Here is a 22,635-nt window from a genome sequence, read left to right on the forward strand (position 1 = left end):
TCATATCCATATATGGTCTTTAGTCTATCCCACATTTCTTTTGCATCCTTGCAATTTTTTATTTCATCAAACTTAGTAGGGTTAATGCAATCTCCAATATTGTTAGAGTGAGTTCATGCTTTTCTTTTAGTTGTTGAGCTATCAAAGGAAGGAATGTTATGTCCACATATGTATTTTCAAGAGAAAAAAAATGCACCATCATCAATTCTTGCTAGATGTAGCCTCATCAAACTTTGACATGCAAGGAAGTTCTCTTTGTTCAATCTTGGTACCTCCTTCTTGCACATCTTCATCTTTAGCTTTAAGTACCTTACAAAAATTCTCTACAACCACTAGAGATCTGATAAAAATTGTTAGAATATTTAGAATAACTAAGAGAGGGATGACTTAATTATCCCATGTCTAGATGTACCAATTGAATAATCAAACACTTAAACTTCTTCAAATCTTAACATCCATTAGCCCAGTCTCAATAGTAAACATTTAGTAACATAAAGTATCAGCCCACTATCCTAAATATAAAAGACTTGCATAATGTAAACATTAATAGTAAATCATTACAAATAACATCCACATAAGTTTGAAACTAGGATTTCATATGGAAACCCAATTTGGAAAAAACTACCAGCAATATTTCGCTATTATTTTTACTCTTGTGAAGTGAGCTTTATTAGGAGCCAACCCTATTAAAGGTTACAAAATACACTATTAAATATGACCTTCTTAAAGGATTTAATAACCCTATTAGGAGTGACCTTGTTAAAGGACTTTAGAACATTCCATTAGAATGCCACCTTCATTAAAGGACTTACATATGACTATTAGATTAACCTTGATTAAATGATTTCAATACTGATACAATGGTTAGAAAGCAACAAAAAATTTTGTTCTAAAAAATACAACTCACTTTGAAAATACAAGTCATAGTTTAGCTTACATGTTGATCCATTGTTTGGCCTTTATTGTCATCTCAATCTCTGATTCACTTGGAAACCTTCAAGAAATCACTTTTTACCTCTTCCCAACTCTCCTTAACCTTCTTCCTAATTTTTCCAATAAATAACATAAACTAATGCTCCAACCTTCTTAGGCTTAGCCCTTATACCTCCTTAAATGTGTAATTATGACCTTTTGTCATTTACTCATTAGCATAGATCTTAGGGTTAGGTTAGTGTGAGGTTTCACTTGACCCATCATAGTATAGATGACATATCTACATTATGATACTTCTAATTTGATGTTTTGATATACCTTTTAGACTATAGGGTTATAATATTTCAATATCTGCATTTTGATGATCCACACTTATGTCTATACATTAAGACCTAAATGATATAATTAATGATTTTGTTCATGTTCTAACCTTTTTCAATTGCTTTGATAAAATTTGAGTTGTATAAATTATTGTAATGTGTAAGTGGAGATACGTTACTTGCATTTTGACATTTACAATGGAGTTTTGCAGTTATTCAAGACTTAGGCAAACAATGGCTTGTGTTATCTATTAATTTTGACATTATAGTAGTATTTTGCATCTATGATATGTACTAAGAACCTGATATTGTGAAATGGAATGACCAAACACATATGGATGCAACTTAATGATAGGATGGAAATTAGACTATAATGTGGTGTAAAACATTAATTTGATAATGATGATTAATGATTTAATGTGATATGTAGATAAATGTTGATTTGATAATGATGATTTGTGATATGTAGAGTTTGATAGTCTAACATTTTGAATGATGTATTTGAAATGATAAAGAAAATAAATTTAGTTGAATTATGTTAATATAGATTTCATAACATTTGAAATTATATGCATTTACGATACAGATTATAACCTCCTTGCACTATTGATGCTCAAGTTTAATGTGCAAGAAGTGGAGCCATGAAAATTTTGGGGGAAACAAGATCCAAACCTATGTGAACACAATTTAACCAAGGTAAATCTTTGGAAGATTCAAAAGTCTCATTATGATGTATTTTATTTCATAAATGTAAGTTTTTTTGTATGTAAAATTTTTTAATCATAAAGATGCATTAGGAACATGTCATGGTGATGTAGAATGCACTTTTATGTGTCACTTGACACTTGTGGATTTTTTGGTAATGACATGTCATTTAGGGTTTTGATCATGGTGACATTTTACCCTAAAACTAATTACCATGTTAATGAGTAATTAAACCCACTTGACAAGGAATAAGATGGCGCACAATCAAGGAAATTCGAACTTACAGTTCACTAGGGTTTTGAGGGGTAATTAGATCATCCCAAAGTGTCTTTTATGTGAAAATGAGATACCCATATGATAGTATAACATGTTAGGGACCTAATTTTGACCATGATAGCAACTAGATAGCCTAGGGGGGGTTGTTACCCATGCATTCTTCCACCAATTCGAAAATGGAGTTGTCACATGTGTTCTCTCCCATGTTTTCACTAAGTTAAATATCAAAAACTTAGAGGGATACAAGTTTGTAAGACAAAGTGGCTTTGTGTCTTTTCTAAAATAGATAGTGGGAAGGTCTTATTAGAGAGTCTTGGACAAACTAGTGGGGTGTTCACCCACTCTCTAAGTTTAGAGATAGTTAGGGTTTTGGAGGAAGATTAATGGATCTCTACAAAAACTATCATTGCCTTTATCTTGGACCAAGGTTGGTGTTCAAACCATGATCATTTTTCTTTTAGAAATGCATAGTGAATCTACAAGCATGGAGTGTTTTTATGGGATCATGTATTGCTTTTTTGAATCTTTGTATTGTGTTGTGGTGGTGTGATTATGCACTATGTTTTATAGAATTTCTTGATTTTCTTTCTTAAATCTCCTTGTTTTGATTGAAATGTCAAGTGCTGTTATGGGTATCAGGGCTTCACTCACTCCCTAGGAAGGGAAGAGAAGTCTAGGGTAAAGGGCTTAGTTGGGCTTGAAATATAGTTGACAACCTTGGAGTATGGGCTCCATTGTATGCCATATTCTTTCATATCTTGGTTTGGGGGTGATAAGGGAAATATGGTGTATAAAGGAAGTTAATGGAGTATGGGCTTCAAGGAAGCTATAGCTATTAGTAGTATGTTTGGAAGATGTTTATGGAAGCCTTGAAAGGGCATGGAATTTGTTGATTTGTGAAAAGCCCCAAAAGGGCATGAAAAATTGTTTAATGTAGATATGGTATGATATGGCAAGTCTCCTATTGAGAGAAAACCTTCACTGTGTGTCCAAGGTTCCATTGGTAAACCATTGTCAAATACCCTTGGGATTGAATTATTTAAGTGTTATAATGTAATGTTTATACATTTGTAAGATTTTAATGAAACCTAGTTTGAATCTCGTTTCCCCTACTCAGTGGGTGGCTTCAAAGAAGCCTAGGATGGGAGGTGAACCTCCATGGTTCCAAGTTTGTGTTGTTTTGTAGGTTTTGAAAGGATGGTTCCTATGAAGATATTAGGGTTACACTCTTGAAAATGTTGAAATTTAGGTGTGTGGAGAGACAAAATTTCCCATTGTCACCTCTTAATATGTTGTCATGTCAAGCTTTCTTTATTGTTTTAGTGTAGTGCAAAGGAAGGAAAAAAAAAAGATTTACTTCTTATTGTATGTTGGTTTAATTGTATAAAGTGTAGTTTTGAGAAAAATGTATAAAAACTATCTTTTTTTGGAAATATTCATTGTGAAGGATGACATGTTAAAATTAGAAGATCAAGCTCTTGCAAATATGAAGATCTATGCACTTAGTTTATAGGTAAATCTTATGGGATATTTGTGTACGATAATCAATGTAAAAATTATGTAGGATAGATTGAGTAAATCGTTGGAAGTGTCATAATTATATGACGAAATGTAATATGTACTAAGTCATGTGAATAAGATATTCCTCCTTATATTATTCTATTAATCCATAGGTATAAATATTTCATAGTTTGTTTGTTATAGTTGGCTCGATTTGAAAACATAGATGATTGAATTGTAATATCATACATCATGCATTAGATAAAATGGAAGAAAGTTATTGTATTTTCCTTGATAGTTCATTTGTATATGCATGGAAATATATTCATTTGATTTTGAAGTTATAATAGGACCTATACATTGGAGTGATAAACCTTGAGTTACCTTACATCATCAAACCTCTGAGGTTATTTAGATTTGGAGATAACATCGATTTCATCATCAATCAATCACCTTAGCTTCATAGTTAAAGTGAAAGAAAATAACTCCTTGTGTGACTTGGCTTAAAATTCTATAAGAAAAGTTAGTTGTAGGTGCACTTCACATCTCTAGAATTTGTATGAAGAAAAATAAAATGTGAGGATGCCTATTATAGACCATTATTTTATTCAAGAAGCATATACCCATAATCTTTTCTATAAGATACATGTAAAAATAAACACTTTAGAGAAAAAGAAACATAATAATAATAAACTAAGGACCTACCTAGGTACCTAAACTATGTCTACTCACCTTGGGATGTTACAAAACACTCCACCAAAAGTGTAGTCATGTGAGTAGAGGTGTGTCTCACAATTATATTGAACTAAATAAAAGAAAATATAAATCAAACCACTTGAACTCAAACCAAATAAAGAATAATTTATGTATACCAAACTTAAATATTAATCATTCCATATTACCTAAGCATCACCTTTATGGGAGAAAGATACCATGTTCAAAGAAAAAAAAGGAAGCAGTGGTCCCCACTAGGTGGCCTTAATTGTGCTACCCCTTGAACTCATATGAAGAATGATGATGGTGAATTGTGTTTTGCTCTGACATAAGTCAGATCCTTCTTCTAGGTGCCTAACATTTGAAGGCATAAAAAAGTCTTTTTTTTTGAAATTCCCCATCCACCTCATGCCCAGGGAGGAGTAGTAGTTGCTTGGAAAGTGGGAGGAGCAATCAAGTTAGAAATGTGATGTTAATGTCACCTCCTCCACCTTGGGATTAATTCTGCCACCATGTTATGTTGTTTAGGGGAAGATGGGACTCTTGACCACCTCACCTTGCAAGGAGTTAAACGGGGGCACATGACCCTAAGTCCTAGGAAATTCACATGGGAGGATGTGAAGTTTAGATATGGGTATGTTATGTTAGGTATTTTGTTTGGGATCATATTATTGTGTAGAGTAAGGGTATGATTATGTTGTTTTTTTTGGAATTATATGATAGGGTAGTGAGTTAGAAATTAGTAGGGTTATGTAATTGTTTTTATGCAATGGTTGGAAATTTTTCTTGGAAATTAATTTAGTACATAAAGGTATGTGTTAGTAGAGAAAGTTAGGATTAGTATTAGGGGTGTTAGATTTTAGGAAGATATGATAGTTCTTATCTAATAATTAATTATGCATGATTAGTAAATAAAATAATTTAAAATAATAATAATAAATAATAAAATTAAATAAATAAAGAGTAGTATGTATAACAATTAGGTTTGGAATAAATATTTTAATAAATCATCTACATAATGCCAACGCTACATGCATGTCTATGAAAGGAGGTAAAAATAAATAAATAAGGGAGACACAATAAGTGGTATTCATAAATTGACACCATTAATATCATAATGATGTGTTTCCTACATTAATAATGTGGGACACTATAGGTATTTATTAATGGTTCATGAGTAGCTAGTAACTTAATGTAATAACAATGTCCATGAACTCATTAAAATTGGTATAACTAAATAATAGAAATTAAAAATAATAAAATATAGTTGATTATAAATCCAATAGTCTAGTTAGTAGTACATAACTAGTAAACCATCAATATGATCAAGGTTAATAAAGGATAAAATGTAAGAAACTCATTAAACTGGTCCTACCATATAATAATAACTAGAATAGTTTTGGACATGAAATATAATTATTTAAAGTTAATTACTTAGAGAAATTATAAGACATTTTCATAATTGCAATTATGGAACCATTACAACAACATTGATGCAAAATTTGTTCTTCACATTTACATACATAATGCCTCAATTCAAGGATATAGTGTGAATTCCAATATGATAACTCTTGCATACAATTGATTAATTGTGTGTTGTCTTTGATGTTACAAAAATTTCATATCAGTTGATAGTCAGTGCATGTTGAGCTCACTTGGTTAATGAAGATAGCTTTCCTAGTCTATTGAGCATTCTTGAGTTTACTTTATATTGAAGGTAGTATCTATGTAGCTCATTTGAGTGTCAAAGGAAGTTATGCAGAAAAGAGTGTTAACCGAGCTCACTTGGTTAACAAAGGAAAAGTTGAACAAAGTTAGTATTAACTAAGCTCACTTGGTTACCAAAAGGACTTTGTAAGTTCATAGTGTTAATTGAGCTTCTATTGGTTAACATAGGAAATTGCTTCAAAATTAGTTTCTACCGAGTTAAGTTAGCTACCAAAGGATTTTCTTATTTGGCATGTAAAGCTTAATTATTTTACACATTGATTCTAGCCAACTAAGGTGATGAATTTTAATTTTTCTAGTTTGTATTTGAGCCAACTTAATAATCTAGAAGGTTTAAGTAAAGGTCAAGTTGTGATTTCAAAGTGGGTGATATGCAAGTTGAATGAGTTAAAAGATGTAAGAAGAGAGGAAGTGAACTTGAAGGATAAGAAAATATCCTTATGAAGTAGAAAAGTACTATTCAATTAGGAAGGATCAAGTATGAACCATAATAGATATCTATAATAAATAATTCAATTGCATCACAATCAAGTCATTTCATTGTTACTCTCTAACCATTGTAGTAGTGATCTAAAATCTTTTAACATAGTTGGTTTAATAGCCATTTGTAAATCCTCTAACAAGGCAACAATACCATTGAATTGTTTCAATACCTTTTGCAAGGCCACTCCTAATAGGGTGATTAAATCCTTTAACAAGGTCACACCTAACAGTTTGTTTTGTAACCTTTAATAGGGTTGGCTCCTAACAGGGCTCACTTTAGAAGAGTGAAGATTAGTAACTAGTTAGTAGTTTTTCCCAAATTGGGTTTTTGTGTTAAATCTTGGTGTCTAATATGTCCATACTATTTCTTTCATGCTTGTAAGTAATTATTAATAACATCTTAAGATCTACTAACTTAAACACATTCTACAATTATCGAGCTACAATAATTATTGTATGTTTACTAAGTATTAGCAGTAATTAGTTTTATTAGTCTAAATTTTATTTGACATCTAAGGGATCTAAGATTTATTTTAGTAGTAAATAATTCACCTCTCTCCTCTTAGTTACTCTTATATTTCCAATAATTGGTATTAGAACTTTTGGTGCTTGTAGAGAAGGTTTCAAGGACCTAAGCTAAAGATCAGGATGTCTTACAAGAAAGAGATTCCAAAGATGAATCGAGACAACTTTGTAGCATGGAAAGGACTTACGAGGCTTCATTTGACTACCATCAGTGATTTAGGATGCAAATATCTTGATGAGGAATATAAAACTCCCACTAAAACATTATTAGTTGAAGATATTGCTGAGAAGAAGAACCATAACATTATGATGATTGACTTTGCATTTTCTCTTAGTTATACTAAATTTGATGAGGTTAAAGACTATAAAACTACTTTTGATATGTGAAACAAAATGAAAGAAATGTATGGAGGAGATGACAATGTAAGAAGAGCCAAAGTAGAAAGCCTTAAAGGATAATTTGATCAAATGAGAATGAGAGAAGATGAAAATGTTGCAAAATATGTTGAAAGAATGAAGGCCAGTGCTAATTGCATTTGGAGGAGAAATGAAAGAAGAAAATATTGTAAGTAAAATACTCAAAATATTGCTTCCCATCTATGCAATTAGAGTATCTATCATTCAAGAAAAGAGATGTGATCCAAATAAAAACATAGGCTTGGATGCCCTAATAGGAAGATTGACAGCTTTTGAACTAGACAACTTTGACAACTATGTTCCTACTTCCAAAAATATTGAGTTTACATTTGAAGCTAAACTCTCACTCAAAGAAAAAGGCAAGAAAATAAAAGAAAATCAATCAGAAAGTGAGGAAGAAACTAAAGAAAGTTCTAATAGTGATCTTGAAATTGTTGAAGCTTTACTTGCAAATAAATACTCTAGAAGTAGAGTTAAGTACAAAGGTAAATTCCCTCTAATATTTTCTTCTTGTGAAGAAATTGGTCATATTATTGCTAGGTGTCCAAACAAAGAAATAAAGGAAGAAAAGAAAAGTCACAAGTAAAAAGGTGAGAAGGAATTCAAAGGTCAAAAATCCTACAAATAAAAAGGTAAGAAAACTTGTTTTATGACTAAATATTCTAATAATAGTGAAGATGAAATATTGTATATTGTTGTAAAAGATGGATCTAATGATGAAGGAGATAAGACGGTATTTGTCTCTCATGTTAGCAAAAATAACACATGGATCATAGATAGTGGATGTTCAAATCATATGACTAGAGATTAAACTAAGTTTGAACATTTTGAACACTAAGATGGAGGTAGTGTAAGGTTTGGAAACAACAAACCTTGTTGCATAAAAGGAAAAGGTCATATCGCATTAACCAATGAACTTGTATGTGACAATGTCTATTGGGTTGAAGGAATAAAACATAATTTATTGAGTGTGGCATAGATGAACAACATTTGATTCAAGGTAGAATTCATGAATGGCAAGGAAAGACTACTAGATAACCAAGGAAATTTGATTGGATCAAGAAAGCAAACAAAAGGTAACCTATTTTATCTTGATCTTGGTGATCATTCATGTTTCATTGCTCAAGTAGAAGAAATTTGGTTACGGAATAGAAGGTTATGTCATGTAAACTTTGATACTATGGTCAAGAGTAGAAAACTCACAAGAGTAAGAGGTCTTCCTAGTTTGAAGAAACCTGATGTGGGATTATGCAAAAATTGTCAAATTACTAAAATGGGAAAGACTAGTTTAAAATAAAAAACTACCAGTCAGAAGATGTCTTAGAAATTATGCATATTAATTTATGTGGATCCATTGGAATAGAGACTTATAATGGAGAAAAAAAATCATTCTTTTTGTTGATGATTATTCTAGAATGATGACTGTTATGTATCTAAGAGAAAAATTAGAAGCTTTTGAGAAATTCAAATGATATCTAGCTAGAGTAGAAAAAGAAACTGGAAAAATATTGAAATGCTCAAGATTAGATAAAGGTGGTGAATTCATCTCAAATGAATTCAATAATTTCTACATCGAAAGAGGAATCAAAAGACAAGTATCAACACCTAGTACTACTAAGTAGAATGGAATAGCTAAAAGAAGAAATAGATCCATCATGGATTATGCAAGGACACTAATGATTGAGAAACATGTTGCTATCAAATAGTGGAATGAAGCTATCAACACTGTAGTTCATACTTTGAACCAAGTTTAGTTGAAGAAGGACTCAAACAAAACTCCCTATGAACTATGGTATGGCTACAAACCCAATGTAAGTTACTTGAAAGTATTTGGCAACAAATGTTATATCTTGAAACAATCTAGAAATGGAAGATTTGATCTAAAAGATGATGAAGGTATATTTCTAGGATATTCCTATAGAATTAAAGCATACAAATGTCTAAATTTGTCCACTAAAAAAATTATAGAAAGTGCACATGTAAGAATTGATAAGTTTGCAAAAAAGACTGAAAAAGAGAGCAAAAAGGAGCTAGAAGACTACAAAATATTTGTCTACTATGAACCTAATACATTGCCAAGCACATTTGACAAAAATAAGTCTTCATCTCCCAAGCTCTCCAAATCTCCAACAATTACCAAGTTGTAGGAAGTGCAATCCAAGTCATAGGGACCTGAATCACATTTAGAGGCTATCAAGTTAGTGCATACTAAGTCTAAAGAATCCGAGCCATAGATAGAAGGACCCAAGCTAGAAGTTGAGATTCAAAATGAAGATAGTACAATTTATTCAAAATTCAAAGAACCTAAACATCATGCACCTGATCAGATCATTGGAGACAAATTAAATGGAACAATGACAAGAAGCAAAGTAAAAGGTACATGTTTACTTGTTGAATTTGAACCTAGAAGTGTTATTGATGCATTGGAGAATGAAAGTTGGATTGAGGCTATGAATGAAGAAATAGAACAGATACAAAAGAATATAAATTGGACTCTTGTATCTAGGCCTAAAGATAAAAATGTGATTGGTACAAAATGGGTATTCAAAAATAAGTTGAATGAAGATGGAAAAGTGTCAAGAAATAAAGAAAGGTTGGTATGTAAAGGCTATTCTCAAGAAGAATGTATTGATAATGGTGAAACTTTTTGCCTTGTTGCAAGATTAAAAGGTGTTAGGACTTTACTAGCTTATATAGCTCACTGAGGATTCAAAGTATATCAGATGGATGTTAAATCTACATTTTTGAATGGAATTATTAATGAGGAAGTCTACATTGAACAACTAGATGGTTTTGTTGATCTAGACAAAAGGGACATGGTCTACAAATTACACAAAGACCTATATAGTCTAAAACAAGCTCCTAGAGCCTGGTATGAAAGACTACATAACTATTTGATCTAGATTAGTTTTCAAAGAACAAATGATAATAGTAGCCTGTACATCAAGCAAGGATCAGATAAGAAGACTGTGTAGGCAGAAATATTTGTGGATGATACTCTATTCACAAGAAATGATGACTGATGCAAACCATTTTCAAAACAAATGAATAAAGAATTTGATATGTCCATGTTTCGTGAAATAAAATTCTTTGTTGGATTGCAAATACAATAGAATAGAAATGGTATCTATATCACTTAATCTAAGTATACCAAAGAGATACTCAATTAATTTGGAATGGAAGATTCAAAACTAGTTGGAACCCCCATGTGTACTGGACTTAAGCTTATTAAAGGTGATGATTCCAAAGAAGTAGATCAAAAATTATACAAATCAATGATTGGGAAATTACAATATGTGTTACATAAAAGGCTTGATATTGCCTTAGTAGTTGGGATAGTGGCAAGATTCTCAACTAAACCCAAAGAAAATCACATGATGGCAATAAAAATAATCTTTAGATATCTTAAAGGTACTAAAGACTATGGCTTATGGTACACAGTCGGAGGCAACCTTGACCTAAAAATATTTACTGATGCTAATTAGGTAGAAAATCTTGATGATAGAAAAAGCACTAGTGGTGGAGCATTCTTTCTTGGTAAAAGGTTGGTATCTTGGACAAGCAAGAAGAAAAAATATACATCTCAATCTACAGTAGAAGTAGAATATGTAGGAGTAGTAGTGAATTGCTCTAACATTGTTTGGTTCAAACAGTTGTTAGAAGGAATGAAGGTTGAAATCAAAGAGCCAATAGTGTTGTATTGTGATAACACCAATGCAATCAACATATCAAAGAATCTAGTGATGCATTCCAAAACAAAGCACATTCCTATAAAATATCACTGTATAAGAGAATTAGTACAAGATAAAGAAATCATGTTGGAATATGTGCATACAAAAGAACAATTTGTAGATAAATTCACTAAGTCATTACTTAAGGATGCATTTTTGTATCTAAGAGGTAAGCTAGGGGTCATTCCCCTATCTGAAGCTCACTAAATAAAGTTTACTGATGCATCAACAGGAACTAAGTTGAAGATCAATTAGTTCATATAATATTGACAAGGACATTTTTTAGATGAATCTGTACTTAAGGTACATTGATACTAATCAAAATTGTCTTTGGCATTTGTTGTCAAAGAGGGAGAATTTTACTATCATACCTTCCTAAAATTTTGTAGAAGAAGAAGTTAAGTAGTTCCTTCAAAGAGGAAGAATACTATTGGAGAATTTTTCTACATAAAATCAAAGAAGGAGAAACTTTTTGACAGAGGGAGTCTTGTTCTCAAAATTTTATTGTGCTATGACATGTGTTGTCATCAATGCCAAAGAGGGAGATTGTTGGATATAATTGATTAATTGTGTTTCATCTTTGATGTTACACAAATATCATATCAGTTGATAGTCAGCACATGCCAAGCTCACTTGGTTAGTACAGATAGTTTTCTTAGTCTACTGAGCATTCCTAAGTTTACTCTGTATAGAAGGCAATATCTACCAAGCTCACTCAGGCATCCAAAGAAGTTATGTAGAAAAGAATTTTAACTGAACTCACTCAATTAATGAAGGTAAAGTTGAATAAAGTCAGTATTAACCAAGTTCACTCAGTTACCAAAAGGAATTTGTAAGTTCACAGTGTTAATCAAGCTTATATTGGTTAACATAGGAAATTTCTTCAGAATTAGTTTCTACCAAGCTGGGCTAGCTACCAAAGGATTTTCTTATTTTGGCATGTAAAGTTTAATTATTTTACCCATTGATTCTAGCTAACTGAGGTGATGAATATTAGTTATTCTAGTTTCTATTTGAGCTGACTTAATAGTCTAGAAGGTATAAGTAAAAGGTCAAATTGTGATTTCAAAGTGGGTGATATGCAAGTTGAATGAGTTAAAAGAGATAAGAAAAGGGGAAGCGAACCTGAAGGATAAGAAAATATCCTTGTGGAGAAAAAAAGTATTATTCAATTAGGAAGGATCAAGTATGAACCAAAATAGAGATTTGTAATCAACAATTTAGTTGCATCACAATCAATTCATTTCATTGTTACTCTCTAACCATTGTAGCAGTGATCTAAAATATCTTAATAGAGTTGGTTTAATAGCCATTTGTAAATCCTCTAACAAGGTGGAAATTCCATTGAATTTTTTCAAGACCTTTTGCAAGGCCACTCCTAACAGGGTCACACATAACAATGTGTTTTGTAACCTTTAACAAGGTTGGCTCCTAATAGGGCTCACTTCAGAAGAGTGAAAATTAGTAACTAGTTACATTTGGTGGTTTTTCCCAAATTGGGTTTTTGCATTAAATCCTAGTGTCTCATGTGATCATGGTATTTCTTTCATGCTTACAAGTAATTATTGATAACATCTTAAGATCTACTAAGTTAAACACATTCTGTATATACCGAGTTACAACAATTTTTGTATGTTTATCGAGTATCAGTAGTAATCAATTTTATTAGTTTGAATTTTATTTGACATCTAAGGGATCTAGGATTTATTTTAGTAGCAATTGATTCACCCCTCCCCTCTTAGTTACTCTTATATTTCCAACAATAACATAACCTAACTATTATGACGTAACCTAGGTTCTTAATTAATGATAGGAACAAATTGGCCTCCCATGGAAACTTGAAGTCCAAAATTTTGAAGGAAAATGAATTCTCCCACCTCAACTAAAAATTAATCATCTCCAAACTTAATGATAAAATGAGCAACTTTATAATGTATTCAAGGATACTTGAGTGGTTGTATTTCAATCATCCCATAGTTCAATAAAATCTCATAACATAGTATATGTTGTTTCATGCTATCCTTTGGTTCACTTTTAAAATAATAATAATAAATAAATAAATAAAAATTTGTTGGTTGTGTTTGGCCTTGTTAAATTTAGGGCATGATAGTTAGATTCATAAGATATTTCCAACATTTCATCCCTACTTTTCTCTTATTGAAGCTTCTCCAAACTTCTCCTTGTATCCTTGCATAGAAATGCACAAACATGGTTTCCCTCAACTTAAATTTTTTAGATCATTCATCCTTATCTCAAAAATACTTTACATATTCTAATAAATCAACTCTATCAGCTAGAAATCATGATTTCTCATAATTTATTAAAATGTTGTCACTCAGTCAACACTGTGTTCTAACACTTGATCATCACTAGGTTACCCGATCACTACTATTATTCCTTTTCAGAACATATTTTGATACTTAGTCAACACTACTTCTACTTGACTTGTATTAGCACTTGGTAAACACTAACATTGCTTCACTTCTATTGTAGGTTCCTTAATCTTATGCTCTATTTCTCAATCAAGCATATGCACTTGGTCAATGTAACGCTCTATAACTAAAACAAAAATAAATAAATAAATACATATAAAACCATGAACAAACATAAAGAACCATAAATACTTTTAAAAAAAAAATTAATCATCTTTTACAAGAATATGAACAATGATTGAGTCGTTCTTAATTCATAAACCTCATAATAGAAGAAGACATCGTCAAAATAAATTTCCATAATGATATTAATACATAAAGAGTTCAGTACAATAATGAAGTACAATGTCATTCTTAGATGCCTAGGTCCCAACATATGGACTCTACAAGTAACAAATTTAGTTTCAAGAAGTAACTTCAACAGTCTTCCTTATCACTAGTTATTCAACTTGGACACCTGAAACATACACAAAAATGCAATACAACACAAAGAGGGCTTAGTACACACTGAGTTGAAAAGTGTAGTCCACCTGCATACATGTTAGAATAAATATATATAAAACCATAAAGTAGATATCTGAACCTCATAACATAGTGCAATTCTAAAATTAATATGCAAGAAGTAACCATCTTCTTAACAATGCAAAATTAAACTCACACTAAGAATAGCTAGTAAATGAATCATCCATATACTGAGGTGTCATCACTATGGTGCTAAGATACTACATCCATATATGGTAAGCTCATAGACAAGACATAGTGGAATTCTCTATGGTACTCATGAAAAGATGCAATAGAGACTTGCCTTATTCTCCATACTAAACCTTACTAGTTTAAGTCATAGGTAAGGCCAATTATCTTTTATTTATAATTAACCCTCCCAAATCATCTTCAAATTATCATTAAATTAAATTAATTGAATAGGATAAATCGATATTAAACCACCTCGATATATGTTCATTACAACTATCTTTAAAATACACATCAATCAGATATTCTAAGAATGCACATGCAACGAATAACAGTCAGATTTCACATGACATTACATTCTTCATCTTTTAAAATCTCATCTTCTACTATCAATCTTGAAAGTAAACTTAGGCTATTTTAACAACGAAAATAAATACTACAATATTATGATCTCGTAAATATAACTAAATTTTTACATCAGTTTAATGATATTTAGCAGTCGTAGTACTGTACTACTTATCTCTACTGTTATAACAAACTAAGCTTATCCTTCGAATTGGCCAAGATAATAATACAATGTACATATGATATTCTTGTTTGTAAATGACATATCACGAACATATATCATAATCTATCTCATAACTTAAAATGAATTTCCATTTCATTTATGAATAGAAATACATCTTTATAAAACAATATTCTATTTCAAACATCTTATTTCAAAACAATCTATAAATACTTATTAAGAAACTTCATAGTAAAATCAAACATTACTAAATTCAAGTGCAGCCAATGCTTAACAAAAGATTGTCTACAATGTTACTAAATATCCAAGTGTCTATATAAGTTTAACCACTGTTCAACAAAAAGATACCACCCAATTTTAACTACAATCAACATAGAAAAATATAATATCTGAGGTTAAATCAAAATACACTTCACAAATATGCAAAGTAACCTACATCATGCCAATAACCAGAAGTAATAAGGATGTAAATCTCTAAGCTATAAGAAGCACACAAACTATTCACATAATGATCTTGTAAATATATCAGAATCTATCTATGTCTATGCTTATAAAAATAATGCCTCATTCATTTGCGAACAATTCCACAACCAATAGTTATTTATAACTCAATTTCCATTATAATTGATGGGTTATTTTATGTTGTCACAAACAATTTCATGTTTGAATCGAGCTTCCCTTTAACTATTTGACAAAATGTCAATTACCAATAAATGTCACATACTGTTTGCTACATTACTATTTTTTTAAATATATATATAAAATAACCAAGCTATAGGATTCAAACATACTGTTTTCTTTTAAAACAATGACATAAACCTCATTTTTATCATTTATATCATAAAATAGAGTGACTGTGCCATTATTTAGTCATTAGACAGCAACCTAATGTAAGCTTGTGACTGAGACCAAACCGCTTATATCCAAGTATTCTAAAATATGGGTTCCACAGAGCTCGGCCCTATCAATGCCGAATACCCATAAACATAACTTAAACACTTGCATACATATACTATCGCATACATGAAACCCCAACTAGGTTCAACTCGGTGATAGAATGTATGGTTAGGGCAAAGCCCAAACAATTATATACATATAGCAACACCCAATTTAATTTCTCCCTTAATCCACATTCAAAGGTGGATATATACAGAGCTAAGCATCACACATAGTGCCATGCTCTGTATATACCCATCCTTGAATGTACATTCACAATATGTAAAACAGATAACCATTTACATTATGGTAAATGAAATAATATTGCAATTTCAAACAGAGAGAGAGTAGGTTAAGAAATTGCCCCTACATGAAAACTGAAGATGAAAAGTGCTCTGCAATCCAACTCGATGCCAAAGCCCCAAAAGCCAAGTCAAAACTGGTAAGCAATCTGTATGATGCCAACACACATAACTCACAAATGAATTCATAATGGGGTGAAGCCAAAGAACCCAACAAAATAATAGACAACCTCTGATGAGAATCTCCATCGAGCTTAACCACATAAGAAAGTTTCCCTTCCAACCAACACCCTTAATAATGTCGATACCTTAGCAACAAGAATATAGATGTAAACCAAATAGAGCAATGCAGCCCAGTATCTGGCCCATAATCTACAAAAAACCCAACTCACAACACGAAATGGCTGACTAAACCTTTGGTGCCATAAATCCCCATAACAAGCATTCAATACACCACATGAATCACAGTGTCGTGTATTCGGTAGTACCAAGTCCACCGCCATGAATTTGGCTTTCAAAACAATGAGCATATTTTCCTCACTCATGGCATTCGATAGCCTTTTAGGGTTCTATGCCATTTAAGAAAAATATAACCCCCTTTTTAAAAATATAATAGAAAATATTAATGCCAACCTCAACTTAGGGTGTTTAGACCCTTTTTAAAAAAAACAAATATATATATGAAATGCAACTACGGTTTATTAAACCTTTTTAAAACAAAATGAATATAAGTTTTGTAATTAAAACCATCTCAAGGTTATATGAAATATAAGTATTTAATCGCTTTATAGTCACGTATATGAAAGTACAAGGATGAGTTCTGAATGCATACAACATATTACCATTGCAATGTCAAGTTAACATACAATATAAAACAGAATGCAGTTTACAATGAGTTTGAAACATAATTGATACCCAATCAACATGAAATCATTAATATGCTAGTTCCAAACCATAAAATCCTAAATCTCATTCACTGCTAATAATATAGTTCAAAATAGAAAATACGTTCAGCATCAGATTTGTGATTCCAAGACAGTAATATAACCAAGTTCTTCAGAATTACAAACATAACATCAGAAAGAAACTTATAACACAAGGACCTAATTTGCAGAAAAACTCGAAGTAGTGGTTAGGCATGATAGTCAATCTTTGATCATTTCCTTAAGGCTTTAGTACAATTCTCTTCTTCACTTGTAACAAAACTAAAAAATCACTTTATCTTGTCAAAGTTTAACTAATCAAGTGTCCATTGTGGTTTCTTCTCATAACTCAATCTTTTCTCTAGGTGTTTTTGTTATGACCAACTTGTCAAATCTTCTTGATCAATCATCTAGATATGACACTCAATTTAGATAGAAAAAAATATTACCAATAAATTTTGACATCAATGACAACATAGCAAATGTTTTAATTGTAGTTTCCAACAATATCTATTTCCCTATTTTGTCTACTCAACAATGTCATTATAACACAAAATTATCTATCTCTGTACAGATTTGCACTTGTGTACATGTCATCCTTATGTATTTTACTACCTCCATGTAAGTGTGCACATGTGAATCTTCTCTCAGTAAAGCTCAACAACCAAAATTATTCCTCTATTGATAGGAAAACTTAATGATATTTAGACAATTTTCTAAATCAACATCTAGAAAAAATATCCTTAAAATCTTCTCACTTCATAGTGAATATATGTTGTTGTATCTTACAACATCACACTAAGGAACCTAGCCAAATTGCTAATGATCTCCACCTTTTCCATTCATGAAAACATATGGAAAAATTGGCTAAGTCCCAAAACAAAATCTTCAAAAACTTGTAACATTAGTTACATGGCCATAACAAAATTTTAAAAACAGTGGATCATCATTAATTATACCATCTTTCCTTATATCTCCTAATTACAATATAACTCCCCCTTAGATTATAATTATTCTCTGTATTACAATTTTCTACATTTTTCTTCCTTACATATATAGACATTAAATTTTCCTTATATCTCACCCCCTTTAACATCAATGAAAAAGCTATCAAAAAATATATACATGTCAAAATTTGTAATAACGCATTTTCCTTCATGGATGTTGATTGGAAATCCATGAGATGCAAGCAACGAGGTTTTACTTCAAAATGGAATACTCCATATCCTACTTGTCATTTACTATAGTTGAAATGTTGAGTGCTAGACATAATATATATGATGAAATATCTATATCTTCCAAGTTTGTATAAGAAAACTTCTCATAGGATTCTTTGGCTGATGCAGGACCATCCTAGGTGTAAGAGCAATCTTGCATCACCCAAAAATATTTCCTCTATTTCTTGAATATGGGTTTTATTAGTGTAGAGTTATTGTTTTTGGAGGCTTTCTACTTAGTAATTCAATCATATGAGCTTGGAACATCCAACTTTTAGAGGTTGTGTTGAAATTATAGGTGGGAAGATTTACTTTTGACATGGGGTGAATTAGAAGTAACTAATTTTAACCTCTAAAACTTTTAGTTGAGATCATTCACATACATATACCATATCTAATTAACATAAAAGTAAAGACATGCATGAAAATAGATAACACAAGATTTTGGTCACCTAGAAACCCTCCAAAATGAGAAGGCAAAACTAGGGTTGGGATGACACCCACAAATTATCACTGCAGCAATATGTAACTGTTCAAGATTACAAAGTTTGACCACTTCCAATGGTCTATCCTATGAAAGGCCTACCCTATTAAAGGCTTTACACCCTATTAAAAGTGACCTGGTTAAAAGATTTACAAAGACTCACTTGGAATGTTACCTTGTTAAAAGATTTACAATCCTATTAAAAATCTACAAGATAGTTGTTAAGCCAACTTATCTCCATAGGATTTTCATTCCTAATACAATTGTTAGAAAGTATTAGAATGTGTTGACCTAATGAATTACAATCTTAAATTGCTGATTCCAAATTCCTATTCTTCTCAATTTGATCTAATCCTTCTTGATCTAATATGTCTCTACTCAAAGTGTTGATGCTCTATTCTAATCAACTAGATTCTGCAATGATGTTCTTCCTTCTCTAAGTCTTTACACCCGTCTAAAATTCATGAGCATTCTCCCATATAACTCTCACTCATGCACTCCACATACCTCTCTTACACTCACACGAATTATGGGATATTGTCCTCCTTTTAAAGGCTTTGAAGTCTTAGCATTAGGTATGAATCTATGACCAAAATTCATCCTTCTTTTCCCACTCAAATCTTTACACTTTTCCTATTGGTTGCATGCTTTCTCCATCTTTCTTATTGGTTGCATGTTGATTACACAAAGAATGTAAAAGATTCAATCTTATCTTTAAGATCCTTTGAGATTCATCTTCAGTTGGCTCAAAAATGGTTTACATCTAATTTTGTGAAGGTACAAAATCATATGCTTCTTTTGTGCTACTTGGCACTTATTGATTGATGATGCTCAAAACATATAGGAATTCTATCTCAATTGGCTCCTATAGAAACTCTATCTCAATTGGCATCTATACTTTTTTGGGCACCTATAGTGACTCAGCATCACTTATCACTCGAAACTTGAATCTTGCTTGGCACCTATTGAATCTCTAGCTTGGCATATACTATAGCTCAACATCTATATCATACTAGGCATCAAATTAGAATTTGGTTAAGTGTGTTGACACTCAATTGTCAAAACCAATCCGAGACCAACAATCTCCCCCTTTGACATGAGTGGAAAAAAAACATAACTAAACATTATAAATCTAATCTCTTTGAGTATAATGTGTATCCTATTTGGCATATGTAGAAAACTTCAAAGCTTGTTCAGAATTTTGTAGAAAATTATATACCTCAAAAACTTGCAACTCCCCCTAAGCTGATGTGCCATTTTTGTATCCAAAATTCCTTTTGCTAGATTTCTCTCATGCTGATGTTTCTAAAACTCTTTGCCTTGTTTGCTCTATTTCTAACTACTCTATGTCTTCTATATGTTTGCTCCCCCTTTTACAAATGTCCTTGTAGTTTTTGTATCCTTTTGGTTGTATCTCCTTATCACTTCTCAAATTTTCAAAATTTGATTATCTCCCGCTTTGGGTATATCTTCTCCTTTGGGTCTCATTTATTATCTCCCCCAAATTATTATATCTCGCCCATTCTTATTATCTCCTACTTTATTATATCTCCTCCTTTTTGACACTTATGTCAAAGGGTCCTATGAATGTGTTGGCTCCTGATTTAATAGTTTTGAAAATAACCAAGAAACTAGACCAATGTATCTAAGGCTAGCAAATTCCTATGACCAATACACTTGACTACAATCTTGGGCCAATTGTAAGGCTAGACCCTTCTTCTACTTCAAGCTCTACTAAACCTAGGTAGGTGGACCTCAGATCCAACTAATATGGTACCAACGCAAAAACATATTCATGAATCTATTTATTGCAGATGAAAAACCCTTTATCTCCTAATAATTATGCAATAGCATAGATCTACAATAGTTAAATGCAAATCTATGAATCTCACAAGTTGAGTGAGGGCATCCTTATTAGCTCTTCAACATGAAAGGGAAAAACATTTGATTAATAATGTTGAATTCAACAAAACCCCTAATATGCAACATTAAGAACAAATGATCATGTAGCTAACCAATGCCTAATCCATTGGGTAATTCTATGAATCAAATACATACATATAGGTACCTAAGACATATTCATATCTTTAGATATTTGATATATCTATTCACCTTGTAAATAGACATCTATGTTTAAAATAAAAATTATGCTCTTTTGAGTCGAGTATAGCATTGTGACCCTTTGTATTTCAACCTCTAATCTCATGAGTTAAGCGTAAGATAGTAATACCTTCATGCTTAGCCTCTCACTCATATGCTGCACTGCCATGTGCCTTCCACCTTTTGGAAGTTTGTGTCAAAATTTCTCAGTTTTCTCCACTCAGCTAGTTGACCACAGGCCCTACAGCAAGGCTTGCACTTCAAAAGCACTTGTCTTTTAGATATTTGAAGATATGTGCACTTTTGTATTTATGCATTATAAATTACAAAACATGAACAATGTGGGATTTAGCACATTAGCTTAAACCATTGCTCAATGTAGCTTCCTTCTTAATATGTGAGTCTCCTTGTAATGCATGGGCTGAGGGTAACAAGAATAGTTGTTGCCACCTGCATCATACTTTTAATGGCCGACAAGAAGAGCTTCACATTTTAAGTCTTCGGTGTTAAATTTCTTGTTCTGTGGCTTCCATTTTTAAATTGCCTTGCCTCTTCCTTAGTTTTGGGCTCTGCATTTTTGTGGACTACCTCCCTTTTTCTCTGTGAAACATATGGATCTCATTCTTTAATAAGTAGTGGATGACCCCTAGTTTTTCTCATGCACGGGCACCCTACTCTATTTTACATTTCTTCTCCTCTATCCAATGTGGACTCTTTGACCAGAAAATTCTTAATTCCTTGCATGAGCTTCCTTTGGTCTTTTTGATGTGAGATGTCATTTGGAGCTCCTCCATTTTCATGTGGACTATTCCTTCTAAAGTTAGCTCCATCCTTTATTTGGCATCTTCAAGTCTTCCTTCTCCATCCTATGGGCTCATTGAAATGTCCCTTTTCTGATTTTGTATGATATTTCCAACCTTTAATCAGATCTTTAAAATCAAACAGCTAATATCCCAAAGATCCACCAAATTCCTCAAGAAACCCCAAATCGGGTATGCTGAAAATAGTGCTAAAAGCTTCACAACTTCACAAATTATTAATGAATCTGAAAATGGAAAATTTTACAGAAATTTCAGCAGCATAACAGTCTACAAATTGACATTTCCAGATCCGTATAGCCTTTACACAACAGCTCAAAAATGTAGGACCAAAACTATGCTCATCGGGCTCCTGAAATAGCACAAAATATGCCCGAAAACACCACAAAAACACTAATAATCTATCTCAGAAGTGTAATCATGTCCCAATATATATATTCAGCTCTATTTTAACATTTAAAAGTCTGATATACAGCAGTAACCCAAATTGATATGAAATACTCAACTATAAACACCAAACTCATACAAAAACACACCCAGAAACTCACAAATCTGCACTGTTCAGCACAAAGGCATACTCTGTATGAGCATGCACATGGAATGGCTTCAAACTCCCATCCTTAGCCTTCCTAGAAACCTGCAAACTCCCATTCTTGGGTCTCCCTGGAAACCTGCAAACTCCTGTTCTTGGGTCTCCTTCTCCACAGGTTTGGTAGCCTCTGAAGAATAACAAAGAATGAGCAAAAATCCAGTTCTGGAATCCCCCCCAAAATGCCTCCAAACCTTTTTAAAAAGGGCATAACTGTAACTCACATCCAAGAGAGGTTAATGAAACATATTTTAATAATAATTATCATTTATTAGTCCAACGGTTT

This window comes from Cupressus sempervirens, chromosome 11 (genome assembly GCF_028749045.1).
Source record: "Cupressus sempervirens isolate cs-2001-9-10 chromosome 11, ASM2874904v1, whole genome shotgun sequence".
NCBI lineage: Eukaryota > Viridiplantae > Streptophyta > Pinopsida > Cupressales > Cupressaceae > Cupressus > Cupressus sempervirens.